Genomic DNA, 16,753 nt, shown 5'->3' with positions numbered 1-16,753 from the left:
AACCGATAAAATGCTAAGAAAGAAATATGTATTTTTAAAATAAAGGCAGTGAATGAGAAAATATTTCATGCATATTTATTTTCAAAAGCATATATGTATATGTACATACACTCTTACTCTAAAAAAATTATCAAGTATTGCTAATCAGCAAATCATTATAAGTAACGACAAAACAGTGACCAGAGTAGCACAACGACTAAACCAACAACCACATTGAGAAATGCAAGAACCGGTTTTCAAACACACATACAAATTTCCCCTGATGGCCAGATTCCGACAGTAAGGCGCTGCAGCTACAACAAAAATGACTATCGGAGTACTAAAAAAGCAGTAAGGCAATAACGATAAATCCTGTACAGCGAAATGACAACAGCAAAAAACTGGAAAAATGCACAACCGCAAAACTCTACAACATCCATAAAGGCAGAAAATCGGTGCCAAAACAATAATGACTAGCAATCACTAGCAGCATAGGAGACGAGAAAAATAAGAAATAGAAATTGACGAAAATTATATGTCGGTTCCAACAGTTAACCAAAGTATTGGCTCGCGTCTAAGCAAATCTTGTATGTTGGGCCAGGCCGTCGAAGTCGTTGTAGCTGCCGCTGAAGCTCTGGTTTTGGCGATGTTGCCGTTTGACCAATTTACTAAGCCCAGCAGTGACCAGCTACAGCTATTGAACCAGCTTGACAAGCAAAAAAGGCAAATACAGCATATTTATTTTTGTATTGGTCAACGTGTTAGTTGTAGCTGTAAATTGCTACTGCTGCTTGCCACTGTTTCTGTTGCTGTTCTAGACATTGCTGCTACTTTGAAGTTTACATCAAATATTCTTGTAATATCTAAGATGGATTAATGCCATTAGTGGATGACCGATATGTGGAATGATGTATTACAGAATTTACAAATAACAGCAACATTAGGCCTCCTACCTAACTCAGCCCAATCAATCAATGCACTATTAAGGCCAACATAATTTTTATTGGTACATGTGAAAATGAATTTTATTACGGTACTTCTTCAAGACCATAGCGTTTATATTTTGAGATTTTAGCGAAAATTTATGATTTAATAACTTCGAATATAACGCAATTCGCTCTTTCCTCTCATTTTTTTTGCAGAATTTCATTCTGGAATTTACTTGTGCATTCTAAGTGGACTGCCCAGCACCTCGCGACGGTTCCAGCCAATTCTATAGCCACACAGCTCCTCAAAAACGAATGTGGATATACAGAAAAAGTGATAAAAAAACGTTTAAAAATACAATAAGGGAATCATTGAAAAGTAAAAAAAGAATAGTTATAAAAGTGTTAGTGTTCGTGTCTCCTTTCAACAACGAAGTATCAGCTCGACACGACGGAGAAATGTGTAAATCTACAGTTTGTACTTCGACTGACGATTACGAGTGAATTGAAAAGCTCCAAGTGAACTGACTGAGCACTTCGAAGAAAACGGACACCAAATGCTAATCGCCGCAGGCTAACCGGAGTAAATATAGAGTGTAAACGGTAAAATACCAACGAAATTATTTTTACACGCCCATTTCTTTATACAACGAATTTGAATGTTAAAGAAATTTTTCCAAGCAAGAAATATCCGAATAAGGGAGGAAAGCCTGTGTACATGTACACTTGGCCATAGATACATACATATGTATGTATATACCTTGTTAAGACTGTGAAAATGTAAAGTGAATAGGTTATGTGCTGGGAAAGCTAAACAGTTAAACGTAACAACGAAAGTCAAGTCAAAGCAAAAGCAATAAGCCACTTAAAAGGGAAGTTACCATAAAACCAGCGAAAATGTCCTTATTCCGTATGTAATGTCCGTATTGCTGAAAATGTCGATTGAATAAAAAATAGATATTTGTATCAGATAGAGAGAAAGAGAGAACTTGCTCTCATGAAATTAAATCTCTCTCTTTTTTGAAACATTCACACATTTATTATTTCCTTTGCCTTTCAAATCGCGTTCATTAACTGATTCCTTCGTTTTGTTTGCCCCCCATGATGGGTGGCTACGTGTGCTCTTATAACGCGATAACCCGAAAAAACATATATAAGGGAATGTGGTTAACTGTATATGTGTGTTAGAACCACGGCAAGAAGAAACTACAATCAAAGTATCTGCATAAAGCGCAAAAGGAACCAAACGAAAACCAACCAACTTTTTCACTAACCTTTCCGGTGCCCTTATATATTATATATTGTATTCGTGTGGTTTTCAGTATGCGGTGCATATATTTGTGCGAGTATATGAGGAAAAACTAAATAAATGCAAAAGTTATATGAGTTTATAAAAATGCGAAAGTGGGAACGGATAACAACAAAAGCAGCCGAACATTAAGGTGCTCTCAACACAATACGTCGTGCTTATGAAATTGTGTATTTTGTGTCTGAAAAGGTCAGTATCCTAGTTATGTTTTACTATCCACACCCTCTACATATACTGTGTATGTACAGACGTATATACATACTTACGTGTGTTTATGCACAAGTACATACAACACATTCCCTCTTTATTTTCATTGTCCACTTTAGTTCGTCCAATACTTGGCCTTTCTTCACCAAAATGCTCACATGATTGAGCAATAAGGCATAACCAATTATAGAACTTTGTTCAAAGAAGCTTTTATGTAATGATAGTTGCTAGAAGAAACAGGAGTTAACTTTATAAATAGCAATCACTTAAACAAAACAACAAAAAGTGTTCACACATAACAATAAATACACCTGCGATGAAGGTAAAGGATGCTATATAAAAACATCTTGAATTGAAATGGTGTAAGAATAAAATCAATGACCAATCGTCAAAGAATATTAACAATCATCCGATAAATTTACTAATCAAATTAAGAACACGAACTAATGAAAGAACACTGCTTGGTATGATATGAACTGCATAATTTTGCTACCGAGCGGAAAGAGAACACTCGATGTGTACTACACTATGTACTAAAAACAATAGCAGTAGTGGGGAATTTGTGTGCTACTGTGAACGGGCCTGAGAAAATATTTGACAAATTTAAATTCCTTTATTATTGTAAAACTCGGAATTCACAGAGAGAACGTTGGTTCGAATCTCGGTGACACCAAAATTAATTAAAAAAAAACATTTTTCTAATAGCGGCCGCTTATGTACTTGTTTCGTATATGCCAATTAATAAATATATTTACCAAAGTTTCAGCATAACAATCAGCATAATAATTTTCGATATTTTGTTTGTTACGCTTTTCACCAAATATGATGCATCATACCTCGGCCGAAGGTTCTTATGGGAATCGGTAGTAAAATGATGCAGCTTCAGTAAATATTGCATGGTATGATATGCATGAACCTTATACAATTTAAAATAGTATAGTGTTTTTTATTGTGTCTTTCCTTTTTAAAATTATCATCGCAATTATTTTCAGTTCCAATTACCATACAAAATTTGATCGATCCCCTCTGCTCTCAGCAGAAAATGAGAGAATCTCATATCACATTATCTTTTTCTATAGTCTCCTTAAAAGTTGAGAAAAAGTGTAAGACTAAGATTGTTCTGCTAGTCACAGAAATGATATACTTATACAGCCATAGTCACATACATAAATAGCACATTTAGACTTTGAAAACAAAGAGTTGAATATATTTTGAAATAATCATTTTTTATTGGGGAAAAAGCAACATAAAAAACAAAAAACTTATATTATTTACTTCCACTTTAAAACAAAAAAATGGTCAAAAAGAATTTCGATTTAATTTTAATTAAATTAATTAATTTACGAGAACGTTGATAACTCACGAAACCTCCTTGACACATAAGTATATACATATATATAAGCTCCTCCTCCTATTTGTGGTGTGCGTCTTGATATTGTTCCACAAATGCAGGGACCTACAGTTTCAAGCCGACTCCGAATGGCAGATATTTTTTATGAGGAGCTTTTTCATGGCAGAAATACACTCGGAGGTTTGCCATTGCCCTCCGAGGGGCGACCGCTATTAGAAAACTGTTTTTCTTATTGTAATTTTGGTGTTTCACCGAGATTCGAACCAACGTTCTCTCTGTGAATTCCGAATGGTAATCACGCACCAACCCATTCGACGTTTTGACAGATAAAAAGCTATTTAAAAGTTTTTTTCTCCGGAGTGCAATATTTTTCACGACCCATTTTTAGTAATTACTTACAATATTAAAGTTTTACTCTTCGCTGCACAAGTCAAAATGTGCTATTTTTGTATCCACTTCAAAACAGCAATACGCATAAATAAAATAGAACGCAAAAAACTCCATCGAAAAAAAAATCGGTAAATTCCTCGCATAAATGTAAGCTTAATAACGGTAATAATGGACTATGAATAAGTTCGTGCGGTTTTTTTCGAAATTTGAAACTTTATTGACGTAAAATGGTTACAAATTTAATATTCAAAATATTGTCCATCGCTTACTACTACTTTTTCCCATCTTTCTGGCAATTCACGGATTCCCTTTGTGAAAAATTCGGTCGGTTTTGCCGCAATCCACGAATCGATCCATTTTTTGACTTCATCGTAATTACGGAAGTGCTGGTCAGCCAGGCCATGTTGCATCGATCGGAAGAGATGAAAAATTCGGTCGGTTTTGCCGCAATCCACGAATCGATCCATTTTTTGACTTCATCGTAATTACGGAAGTGCTGGTCAGCCAGGCCATGTTGCATCGATCGGAAGAGATAGTAATCGGATGGCGCAAGGTCTGGACTATACGGCGGGTGGGGTAGGACATCCCATTTGAGCGTTTCTAAGTATGTTTTGACCACTTGTGCAACATGTGGCCGAGCATTGTCATGTTGCAAAATAACTTTGTCGTGTCTATCGGCGTATTGCGGCCGTTTTTCTCGCAGTGCTCGGCTCAAACGCATCAATTGTCGTCGGTAGACATCCCCCGTAATCGTTTCATTCGGTTTCAGTAGCTCATAATACACAACACCCAGCTGGTCCCACCAGATACACAGCATAACCTTCAGGCCATGAATATTCTGCGCCGACGTCGATGTTGAAGCATGGCCAGGGTATCCATACGTTGCCCGACGTTTTGGATTGTCGTAATGGACCCACTTTTCATCGCCAGTCACAATTCGATGCAAAAAACCCTTTCTTTTGTGCCGTTGAAGCAGTTGTTCGCATGCCATAAAACGGCGTTCAACGTCTCTTGGCTTCAATTCATACGGCACCCAATGGCCTACCTTTCGGATCATTCCCATGGCTTTTAAACGTTTGGAAATGGTTGATTGATCAACTCCCAAAGTTTTTGCAACCTCTTCTTGCGTTTGAGCCGGATCTTGATCGAGCAATTCCTCCAATTCGGTATCCATGAACTTTGGCGGCGCACCCTCGCGTTCTTCGTCTTCCAAGCCAAAATCACCACTTTTAAAGCGTGCAAACCACTTCTGGCACGTTCGCTCAGATAGAGCATGCTCACCATAAACTTCCACCAAGATACGATGACTTTCGGCTGCTTTTTTCTTCATATTAAAATAATGAAGAAGAATTCCCCGCAAAAACACATTATTTGGCACGAAATTCGACATTTTCAAGTGTGGTAAAAATATTGTTGTTTACGCTTCAAATAAAAAACTTATACTGACGTTTGTGCCTTACGACAGTAGCTCTCCAATGAATGTTTGGAAATGTGGATCGATGGAATAATAATCAAGTTACGCCATCTGTTGTAAAACCGCACGAACTTATAAATAGACCTATTATTTACTTCCACTTTAAAACAAAAAAATGGTCAAAAAGAATTTCGATTTAATTTTAATTAAATTAATTAATTTACGAGAACGTTGATAACTCACGAAACCTCCTTGACACATAAGTATATACATATATATAAGCTCCTCCTCCTATTTGTGGTGTGCGTCTTGATATTGTTCCACAAATGCAGGGACCTACAGTTTCAAGCCGACTCCGAATGGCAGATATTTTTTATGAGGAGCTTTTTCATGGCAGAAATACACTCGGAGGTTTGCCATTGCCCTCCGAGGGGCGACCGCTATTAGAAAACTGTTTTTCTTATTGTAATTTTGGTGTTTCACCGAGATTCGAACCAACGTTCTCTCTGTGAATTCCGAATGGTAATCACGCACCAACCCATTCGACGTTTTGACAGATAAAAAGCTATTTAAAAGTTTTTTTCTCCGGAGTGCAATATTTTTCACGACCCATTTTTAGTAATTACTTACAATATTAAAGTTTTACTCTTCGCTGCACAAGTCAAAATGTGCTATTTTTGTATCCACTTCAAAACAGCAATACGCATAAATAAAATAGAACGCAAAAAACTCCATCGAAAAAAAAATCGGTAAATTCCTCGCATAAATGTAAGCTTAATAACGGTAATAATGGACTATGAATAAGTTCGTGCGGTTTTTTTTCGAAATTTGAAACTTTATTGACGTAAAATGGTTACAAATTTAATATTCAAAATATTGTCCATCGCTTACTACTACTTTTTCCCATCTTTCTGGCAATTCACGGATTCCCTTTGTGAAAAATTCGGTCGGTTTTGCCGCAATCCACGAATCGATCCATTTTTTGACTTCATCGTAATTACGGAAGTGCTGGTCAGCCAGGCCATGTTGCATCGATCGGAAGAGATGAAAAATTCGGTCGGTTTTGCCGCAATCCACGAATCGATCCATTTTTTGACTTCATCGTAATTACGGAAGTGCTGGTCAGCCAGGCCATGTTGCATCGATCGGAAGAGATAGTAATCGGATGGCGCAAGGTCTGGACTATACGGCGGGTGGGGTAGGACATCCCATTTGAGCGTTTCTAAGTATGTTTTGACCACTTGTGCAACATGTGGCCGAGCATTGTCATGTTGCAAAATAACTTTGTCGTGTCTATCGGCGTATTGCGGCCGTTTTTCTCGCAGTGCTCGGCTCAAACGCATCAATTGTCGTCGGTAGACATCCCCCGTAATCGTTTCATTCGGTTTCAGTAGCTCATAATACACAACACCCAGCTGGTCCCACCAGATACACAGCATAACCTTCAGGCCATGAATATTCTGCGCCGACGTCGATGTTGAAGCATGGCCAGGGTATCCATACGTTGCCCGACGTTTTGGATTGTCGTAATGGACCCACTTTTCATCGCCAGTCACAATTCGATGCAAAAAACCCTTTCTTTTGTGCCGTTGAAGCAGTTGTTCGCATGCCATAAAACGGCGTTCAACGTCTCTTGGCTTCAATTCATACAGCACCCAATGGCCTACCTTTCGGATCATTCCCATGGCTTTTAAACGTTTGGAAATGGTTGATTGATCAACTCCCAAAGTTTTTGCAACCTCTTCTTGCGTTTGAGCCGGATCTTGATCGAGCAATTCCTCCAATTCGGTATCCATGAACTTTGGCGGCGCACCCTCGCGTTCTTCGTCTTCCAAGCCAAAATCACCACTTTTAAAGCGTGCAAACCACTTCTGGCACGTTCGCTCAGATAGAGCATGCTCACCATAAACTTCCACCAAGATACGATGACTTTCGGCTGCTTTTTTCTTCATATTAAAATAATGAAGAAGAATTCCCCGCAAAAACACATTATTTGGCACGAAATTCGACATTTTCAAGTGTGGTAAAAATATTGTTGTTTACGCTTCAAATAAAAAACTTATACTGACGTTTGTGCCTTACGACAGTAGCTCTCCAATGAATGTTTGGAAATGTGGATCGATGGAATAATAATCAAGTTACGCCATCTGTTGTAAAACCGCATTCTTGTAAAACTTATTCATAGTCCTATTAAATTTAAACAAACAAATTTATTTGATCAAAGCAGAGTTCGTACTAAAAACTTAACTTAACATATAAGGTTAACATTTGTGTTATTTATCTGTCCATGGCTGTATGTGCCCATTAATAGAATTCATAATTACCATATCCCCAATATTATGCTCAAAAACACTTGAAATGTGGACAGTGACATACGATGAGAGTACTTTGAATCAAAAAATTTTTACAAGTGATACAAGCTTTTCACAGAAGGTCGAGAAGATGTGAATGACGACGCTCGCTCTGAATGCCCCAGCACATCAACAACCGACGAAAATGTTGAGAAAGTGAAGAAAATTGTTATGGAGAATCGTCAAATCAAATTAGAGAAGTTGCTGGGGGTGGCGGAATATCGGTTAACTCATGCCATTTGACAATCATTAAGTACTGATCAGGATCATAACCATACAGGATTCTTAGAATATTATTAAAAAAATTGATTTCTAATTAACTGGCTTAATGAACGTTCCACTAAACCATTACTATGAAGACAAACTTATTGTAACACACAGATAAAAAGCTATTTATTAAGCTCGCTTTCCAAATCTAAATATTCTTCTCGAAAACAGTATTTTTTAAATATTACGATATATATTTACAATTAAATGAAATATTCCCGAAATATACAAACCATTTTATTTTTTAATGCAAATATTTCCATAAGTATTGCAACTACTGTTTGAATATTTGAATAAATGTATGCTAAATGCTTATAATCAGAGGTATAGGAATTTTTTCTATACTAATAATATGTTCTAATAAATAAGCAGCCAACAGTTGACCATTTACGTATGGACATATCTACATATGCATATCTATAAGATTAAATGGCTAAATCACGTAACAGTCTCTGCAAATATCTGTTTCGAAACGTTTGCATCGTTAAGGAAGAGTTTCGGAAGCAAATTCAAATTCAAAGCAAGCGAGAAAGATTTTTAAGGTAATTCCGTGCCCAAGTGTGGTCAATTAAACACAGCAAAACATAGTGGTGATGCTGATTTGAAGAGCTCTGACTTATAATTCATTTTCATACTCTTAACACGAGCAGTTGAACAAATGAAAATTCTGATTGTGTATATGAATACCGTTACCCGCTTATAACTTCAAATATATTGAGTAATTATTAGTTTTTGTCCGAGTGCAGCTCCATTTCAACATTCTCGTAACTTGCCACACAAAGATATGAAAGCAGGTAGTTTGTTACTTAGGCAGTTCGTTTTGCCTGGTGTAACGATACGTTCGCTTCATTTGTCTTGAGTAAAAGCGGAGCAACGTGTACTGCAGTAAACTTCCACATTCCAAACCGCTCGAGCAATCACACAAGCCCACATACATATGTACGTAAAGATTGGTTGAAAAGTAAGAAAGCAAAGATAAAGTGATGTAAATTTATAAATGAAATTAGTTTTTTTTATTCAATATAGTCTTCCCCAGCTTGAATATACTTATTACCTACTTAACCTTATCCTCAAACATTTTTATACCAGCTTTGTAATGATTTTCCGGAAGATCTGTAAACTACTGTTCAACGGCCTTTTCATATGTAATCTACAGGGTTGCCAATATTCGACGGACCCATCTGGCAACCCTGTATATTTTGACAGAGACGTCAGATCGCTTAATGACATACCGCGTTGGAAGCGTCAGACCAAGCAGATTTTTACCATGGAACAGTACACGCCACGCGAGCGCTCCCAAATTTGTTGAAATTTACATTCAACAAAAGAAGTCAATTGTGAAAACTCAACGTGCGTATAAAAAATTAAATAATGTGTAAAGTGCGCCTTCTAAGGACACCATTAAACATTTGTATGAAAGGTTTTCGACTGGTGATGCTCTTTCTAATCCAAAGAGCCCAAATCAAAACCGACCAAGGCGTCGCCAAGGACATCCCAAAATCGCCGTTCTCAGCAGTTGGGCATTGCTCGGACCACTTTACAACGAATTATCCGCATTGATTTGCATTTATTCCCGTATAAGATTCAATTGACGAAAAGATTGTTGCCTGCGGACAAGCCTCGTCGATTTGAATGAGCCCAAAGAGTTACTTAACGTCCAAAGATGGTTTGTACGACGAGAAAAATTCGAATAATTTCCGGGAAACCCCTAAAACAGCCCTTTTCTTTTTCCCATACAAATATTGCGCGTTCGTGTGTGTGCGTGTTCGCGTTGGAGGATATAATGCGTTCACACAAAAGTGATAATATCGTGATTCCAACCAAATTGAAAAGTCAAAAAATGTAAGAGCTATAGATTTGATTGACCTCGCAATATTCTTTCCTTTGTTTTAGTTTTAAACGGAGTTAAGGAATGATTTCATTCACAAACAATAAATAAAAATAGTTAAGTAATTCTAAACATATTTTAAGAATACCAAAAGATAAACATTATTAATTAATCTAGAAAACCCATGTATCTCACATGGTCAATTGCATGTTGCCTGTTCCAGTGTTGGAAAACCATCAGATTTGTTTGTATATTTACCAGGTAATCAAACAAAAAACATTGTATATCATAAAGCACTACAATAAAAATAAAGCAGATTTTTGTTAATAATTATGATTCAGTTGATTTTCAATAAAGCGATTACTGAAAATACTTATATACGTTTTATTTCATTATTCTTTATTATATCGGTTATTAACCCTATGTTAATAATAATAATAATAAATAATTAATTATCTCTATGTTTTGTCATTGAAGCACCCGCTTTATAAATATTTGTCACCTTTAGGTTCCCACTATCCCTTTAGATTATTTTTCAATCAGGTTTGAACCTTAAGTTCCCCTCTTAGTTTGAAGCCCTCTGGCAAACATCCCAGTCGGGGTTTTTAGTGGGTCCCAAAAGGGTGGCCAAAGTTCGTGGAAGCGAAGATACTTAGGTCAAACGAGCTCACCCTTTTCTTTAATTCTCCTGAACAGAACTGTCACCATGATGATAGGGCGGTGTGTGAGGGTCAGCAGACTAAAAACGTCTTAGGGTCGAAATATGAACTGCCACATTCAAAATCTATTTGACAGAACGAAGTCTGTCGGGTCCGCTAGTATATCACATAAAATATGAAGAATCCGTTCATCTGAGATATGTATGGTGGCAGCAGTTTCACACATAGCCAAACTTGAATTTTCCCAAATAATATCATACAATTGCTCTATAATTTCCGACTCAACTAACTAATATGTGTTGCTTTCAATACTTTTCAACCATCCTGTTCATACGTACATCTCATAGATATAACCAAATGTATTCGTACTCATTTGAAGTTCCAAGTATTTAGTTTTCAACGTGTTCATGACTTTGTCTGGCCTTAGCTGCAAGTTCTTGTTTACCATTGTTTAGAAAATCAAATAACTTGTATACATATTCGTTAATATATTTATATTATTATGTATATTGATATTTCTTCGCTTTTACTCAATTTTATGCATAGGTATGTACTCGTGCATTAGGGCGCGGTGAAACGCCGTGCAACATTTGTGTTTTCATTTCATTATAATGTACCAACAAAGTTAAGTTCATTGTAGTTATCGATCAGCTCAGCTGGTTTCTGTGATCTCATATCAACAATTGGCTGATGGTAGCACTATCATCTTTGCTTAATTATATAAATATTGTACTTATTTCAAAGTAACGTTCGAAGTCAACAGAATGGGCACAGGTGTTTCTACCAGTTTCGCGTCTAATGCTTTAAGAAATGTTACCCTCTTAAGATTGCACACTAAAAAATAGCGCTCATTTATATTATAATTCCTTCATTATTAAATCTTATTCTTCCACTTTATTTAAGATATAATCTTGTTTTTACACCGTTAAAAAATGTTTTTATTAAAAGATAACACTAACATTTGACATGTAATACATTAGTACTTAACAAATAAATAAATAAACATGTATATTGCTCATTGTTAGTCATTCTGCGACTCTGATGTCCAGCATTCGTACCATTGCTGAGGAGGACGTCATATTTTCTTGCACTCCTACATCCAATGCAGCTCTACTCAGTTGATCACACATTTCCCTTATTTCTTCATTGCGTATGTGATCCGAGTCTTGTGTGGCCGCATATTGATCTGAGAGTCAGCAGGTTCCATGTGTAGAAGTCCACCCAAGTGGGGAAAGTTACTGATGACCATTCACTTGGGAGTGGCCAGGACGATTCTTTTGCATATGGTTCAAGCAGCTCACAACGTCCGGGATTAGCCCACGTATCCTCTGGGTATCTTCCGAACATCCGTTCGGGAGTGAGCTAACGTGAGAAGGCGAAGCATTCCAGGATAGCTGGTTGTGCGCTAGGTTTGGGGCCGGCCACTTAAAAATCTCCCCCAATGAAAAGAATTTCAAAGCCTCGGATGAGAACTACCTTTACTGATAACGACCCCTGCAAAGGAAATAAGGAATATGATTTGAGGGCATGCACCTGGAATGTACGGTCCCTTAATGGGGAAGGTGCCTCTGCCCGGCTGGTTGATGTCCTCGTGAGAGTAAAGACTGACATCACTGCCATCCAAGAGATGCGATGGACGGGGCAAGGTAAGAAAACCATAGGGCCTTGCGACGTCTACTACAGCTGCCATGTAAAGGAGGGCAAATTCGGTGTCGGATTTGTTGTGGGAGAGAGACTTCGTCGCCAAGTACTGTCGTTCACTCCGGTGGACGAGCGTCTCGCAATAATCCGCATCAAAGCGCGATCGCTTGTGCCCAATTTGCGCCCATGCCCCGAGAAGGACGATACGACCAAAGATTCCTTCTATGAGCGCTGCCCCCGCCACGACATAAAAATCGTGCTTGGCGACTTCAACGCCTGGGTGGGCAAGAAGGGAAATTTTGGCTGATCGACTTCGCCGGGGCCCGAAACATGGTAGTCTGCAGCACCAGATTCCAGCATAAAAAGATTCACCAAGCTACCTGGCTGTCTTCTGATCGAAAAACGCGAAACGAGATCGATCATGTTGTGATGGATGGAAGACACGCTTCTAGTGTATTAGATGTACGTACGATCCGAGGACCCAACATCGACTCGGATCATTACCTTGTTGCAGCCAAACTGCGCACACGCCTCTGTGCAGCAAAAAACGTACATCTACCTACGCAAAGAATGAAAGGAGAATCGACACACACCATCTTTTCGTCGATTTCAAAGCAGCATTCGACAGTACGGAAAGGAGTTACTTATATGCCGCGATGTCTGAATTTGGTATCCCCACAAAACTAATACGTCTATGCAAGATGACGTTGCTCAACACCAGCAGCGCCGTCAGAATTGGGAAGGACCTCTCCGAGCCGTTTGATACCAAACGAGGTTTCAGACAGGGTGACAAACAGTCAGCGCACTCGCGTATCGGCACCCACGTCACTGTAGACTGTTATAATTTCGAGGTTGTAAAAGACTTCGTTTATTTAGGAACCAGCATTAACACCGATAACAATGTCAGCCTTGAAATCCAACGTAGAATCTCTCTTTTCAACAAGTGCTACTAGGGCTAAGTAGGCAACTGAGAAGTAAAGTCCTGTCTCGACGAACAAAACTAACACTCTACAATTCCCGTCCTAGCGTTTGGCGCAGAAGCTTGGACGATGACAACATCCGATGAAGCGACACTTGGAGTGTTTGATAGAAAGATTCTGCGCAAGATTTTTGGACCTTTGCACGTTGGCAACGGCGAATATCGTACGCGATGGAACGATGAACTGTATGACCTTTACGACGACATAGACATAGCCCAGCGGCTACGTTGGCTGGGTCATGTCGTCCGAATGGATTCAAACGCTCCGGCTTTGAAAGTATTTGATGCGGTACCAGGCCTCCTCTGCGTTGAAAAGATCAGGTGGAGAAGGACTTGGCTTCACTTGGTGTGTCCAATTGGCGCCGGTTAGCGCGCTTTGTTAAACTCGGCCAAAATCGCATAAGCGGCTATCGCGCCAATTAAGAAGAAGAAGTCTGCATTTCCGTAGTATTAAGGGCACGCTGTGTAACTGCTGTGTCTGCGCATACCTCGATACCGTAAGTCATAATCGGACAGACATATGTTTTTTAAATTCACGTTTTGTTTTTCACGCTAATGTGTTTATTCCTCCGCACTATGTCCCTTAAAAAGCCAGAAATGCGTGCTGCTTTCACAGTTCGAGTTTTGACCTCATTGGGGAGATCTCTTTGTGATGTTATGGTAGTTCCCAAATATTGAAAGCTCACAACTGGCTCGACACTCCGTCCAACCACGGCAACTTTACATCTTACAGGATGTTTTGACATAGTCATGCATGTTTTTGTTTCGGAAATCTGCATGTGGAATTTTATTGCCGATTGTTCGAATGCAAATAAAAGTCTTTGGGCATTATTTTCCGTATCCGATTAAATAACAGCATCATCTGCATAAAATAAAATTTTCATATCTTTGCCATCGATTGTATAACCTCTTGTTGATCTAATATCATTGATTATTTCGTCCACTAATACGTTAAACAGAATGCGGCTGAGACTGTCGCCTTATGTATGTGTTGTTATTTTTATTAATGTCATATATTATTGAAACTATTCGCCTGCCACTTTTCCGCTTTCTAAGTTGGTTTAGCAAAAAAAACGGCGTTTCGGGGGAGTTGCGATATCAAAATAAATAATAACATTTTTTAAAATAAAAACACCAAAATGTATTCTTCGAGAGTTACCCTTCAGTATGATATATGCCTCATTTAATAAAAGTTCTTAACCATATTTAAAAAAAATTATGACAATCGTCAATTTTTTCGGGCTCACAAGGTATATAACCCCTTAAGAGTCGGCCACATCTGTCGGGCTATTTTGCAAGTGGCTTCGTTACGCCATCTTTCATTCGCTACTCTTACAATTTCTTCGCGGATACGTAGTCTAGGAGTACATGTTTGCAAAGGTATATCTATATTATTGTCTATGTACTCATCAGTCAATTTGGTACCGATTTTCGCTAGTTAATCGGCTCTGCCGTTCCCCTCAATATATTTATGAATAAATAAATAATTTTTGAAAAAACACAAAATTCGCGATACTTTTTGAACACACCTCGTATATCTATTCTATTATATTTGCTCTTAACCTTTGTTCAATAAGCCTGGTTGCCAAGTTTCATTCATTTACATTATAAATAAAAAATAAATAAAAACCTTTTTTCCATTTTTTCAGAGTACCCATTTGTCTATATAGCAGTGAAAGTCGAAGTATGAAATTTAATGAGATGTCTTTTATTAGAATGCAATTCTCATTATTTTCTCTATTCAAGTCTCTATTTCAAAGTCATATACACATATATGTACTGCATGCACTTCTACCTACCATACACACATATAAATAAATACATACATAAGCTTGCTCGTATAATTGTATATAGTTGCAATTACGAGCTACGACGTCGTCCTTCTGCTTTCGCGACGACCATTTAAAAATAAAAGTGATTTCAGCGCAAAATGCCATTAACTTTCACTTATTCACCAACTAAAGCTTATTATTCGTACGTGTATGTGTGTGTGTGTGGTTGTTATTACTAATTTCGCTCTTTTGTACCCGAACAGTTACGAAATGGGACTAGTCGGGCTCAGAATTCGAAATCTATAGTTATGCCTATCTGTGTGGAGAGCAATAGTGATTAGGTTACAACGTTAATGTACCGCATTCGGGCTCTGGAGTTCTAGGGCAGGGAGCAAAGGCAAAAGTTGTATATATTATTTTTTCCGCTCTAAACGTTTTTAGGTTTTAATATTTAGTTTTTTTTTCTTTTAATTAACATTTCACAATTAACTTCATTTTTGATTAGAAAAATGCACATGCCTCAAGTACGGGCTCGAAACAGAGCCTTTAGAGTATTAAATTATAGTCTTCGAATTATGCTATTGTCATCATGTACGAGTATGGATGGACTGTTTATTGAGACTTTCTTCTCAGCTTTACTTTCGAAATTGTTGAATTAATGTCATACCTCCTGGAGACTAATCTATGAATACAGTTTTTGCGCTTAGTCGCACAATATTTTGTTTACGTTTAACAAACATACTCGTATATTATGTAAACGCAAAGTTAAAATCAATAATAAAACGCACCACAAGCTTTGGAAATAATAGAACTATTCAAAACTACTCCTTAATCTTTCCTTTGCCTCATCATTATATGTATACAGATATTTATCCAGGCCACCAATAATTGTCTCGCCATTTTCATACACACGCGCTTATGAGCGCATAGACTTGTAAGTATATTCGACCTCGTTTCGAGCAATAGTTCTTTACGTATGGTTGTAAGGTTTAAAAATTCAGTGTTTAGCGGACGATCTGAGGACAACAAAGGCAAGGCATTAAATTTACAACTTGAAAACAAAATCAACCTTGGTCTCCCGCCATACAATGGCAATCCATCTCTTATTTTGTGTGAATTTATTTCATTTTCTCAATTTCAATTATTTTTCACAATCTGGCTTTGTAATAATAATCGGTTTGTTTTCTTTTTTCGAGAAAAATTACACCTTATAGTAGGCCATCATTTGCCCAATAGTTCTTACCAATCGCCCTATGAATTGATTGAAAGTTATTGAGCGAAAAAATTTAACGATATACAGTAGGTTCTGTTTTTATGCGGCTTTTTTTTATGCGGTTTTGAAATAGTGCGGTTTTTTTTTTAATTACAAAATGCATGTCGACCTATCGGGAATTGTACATATAATCAAGATTCTAAACCAGCTAAGCAAAAACTCATCACAGATTACATCAGAAATGCTAACCCTACAAGTATGGAACCGCCTGCATAACTATCTAGATCAGACGTGTACATTTCCTAAAGTAACGAAAGTGATTTTACGCCAAATCCTAAACGAATGCGCAACATGTGGGTATTGTATGATTCTATTTCTGACTTAAATTTATTTTTCGATTCTGACGTTTCTTAAATAAAGATATAATTTTCAAAAATACCATATTTTGTTTATGCGATTTTATTTAA

At 37.6% G+C, this 16,753-nt stretch overlaps 1 protein-coding gene across 10 annotated transcripts in view; it reads left to right on the top strand.

Moving 5' to 3' along the window:
• LOC128867815 (mucin-12) overlaps positions 1 to 16,753 on the top strand; it is a 126,320-nt gene that overhangs the window by 40,766 nt on the left and 68,801 nt on the right. For 6 of the 10 annotated variants that reach the window (XM_054109345.1, XM_054109348.1, XM_054109350.1 and 3 more), the window contains one exon: positions 1,122 to 2,403. The gene's annotated coding sequence lies outside the window, so the exon portion shown is untranslated. Of the gene's footprint in view, positions 1 to 23; positions 1,013 to 1,121; positions 2,404 to 16,753 lie in introns of those variants that run through there. The other 4 variants (XM_054109341.1, XM_054109343.1, XM_054109342.1 and 1 more) reach the window with 4 other exon arrangements.

The sequence above is a fragment of the Anastrepha ludens genome, chromosome 6 (assembly GCF_028408465.1).
Source record: "Anastrepha ludens isolate Willacy chromosome 6, idAnaLude1.1, whole genome shotgun sequence".
In the NCBI taxonomy this organism is placed as follows: domain Eukaryota; kingdom Metazoa; phylum Arthropoda; class Insecta; order Diptera; family Tephritidae; genus Anastrepha; species Anastrepha ludens.
Note: the sequence above shows the minus strand (reverse complement) of the source record. Positions and strands in the feature narration are given on the sequence as shown.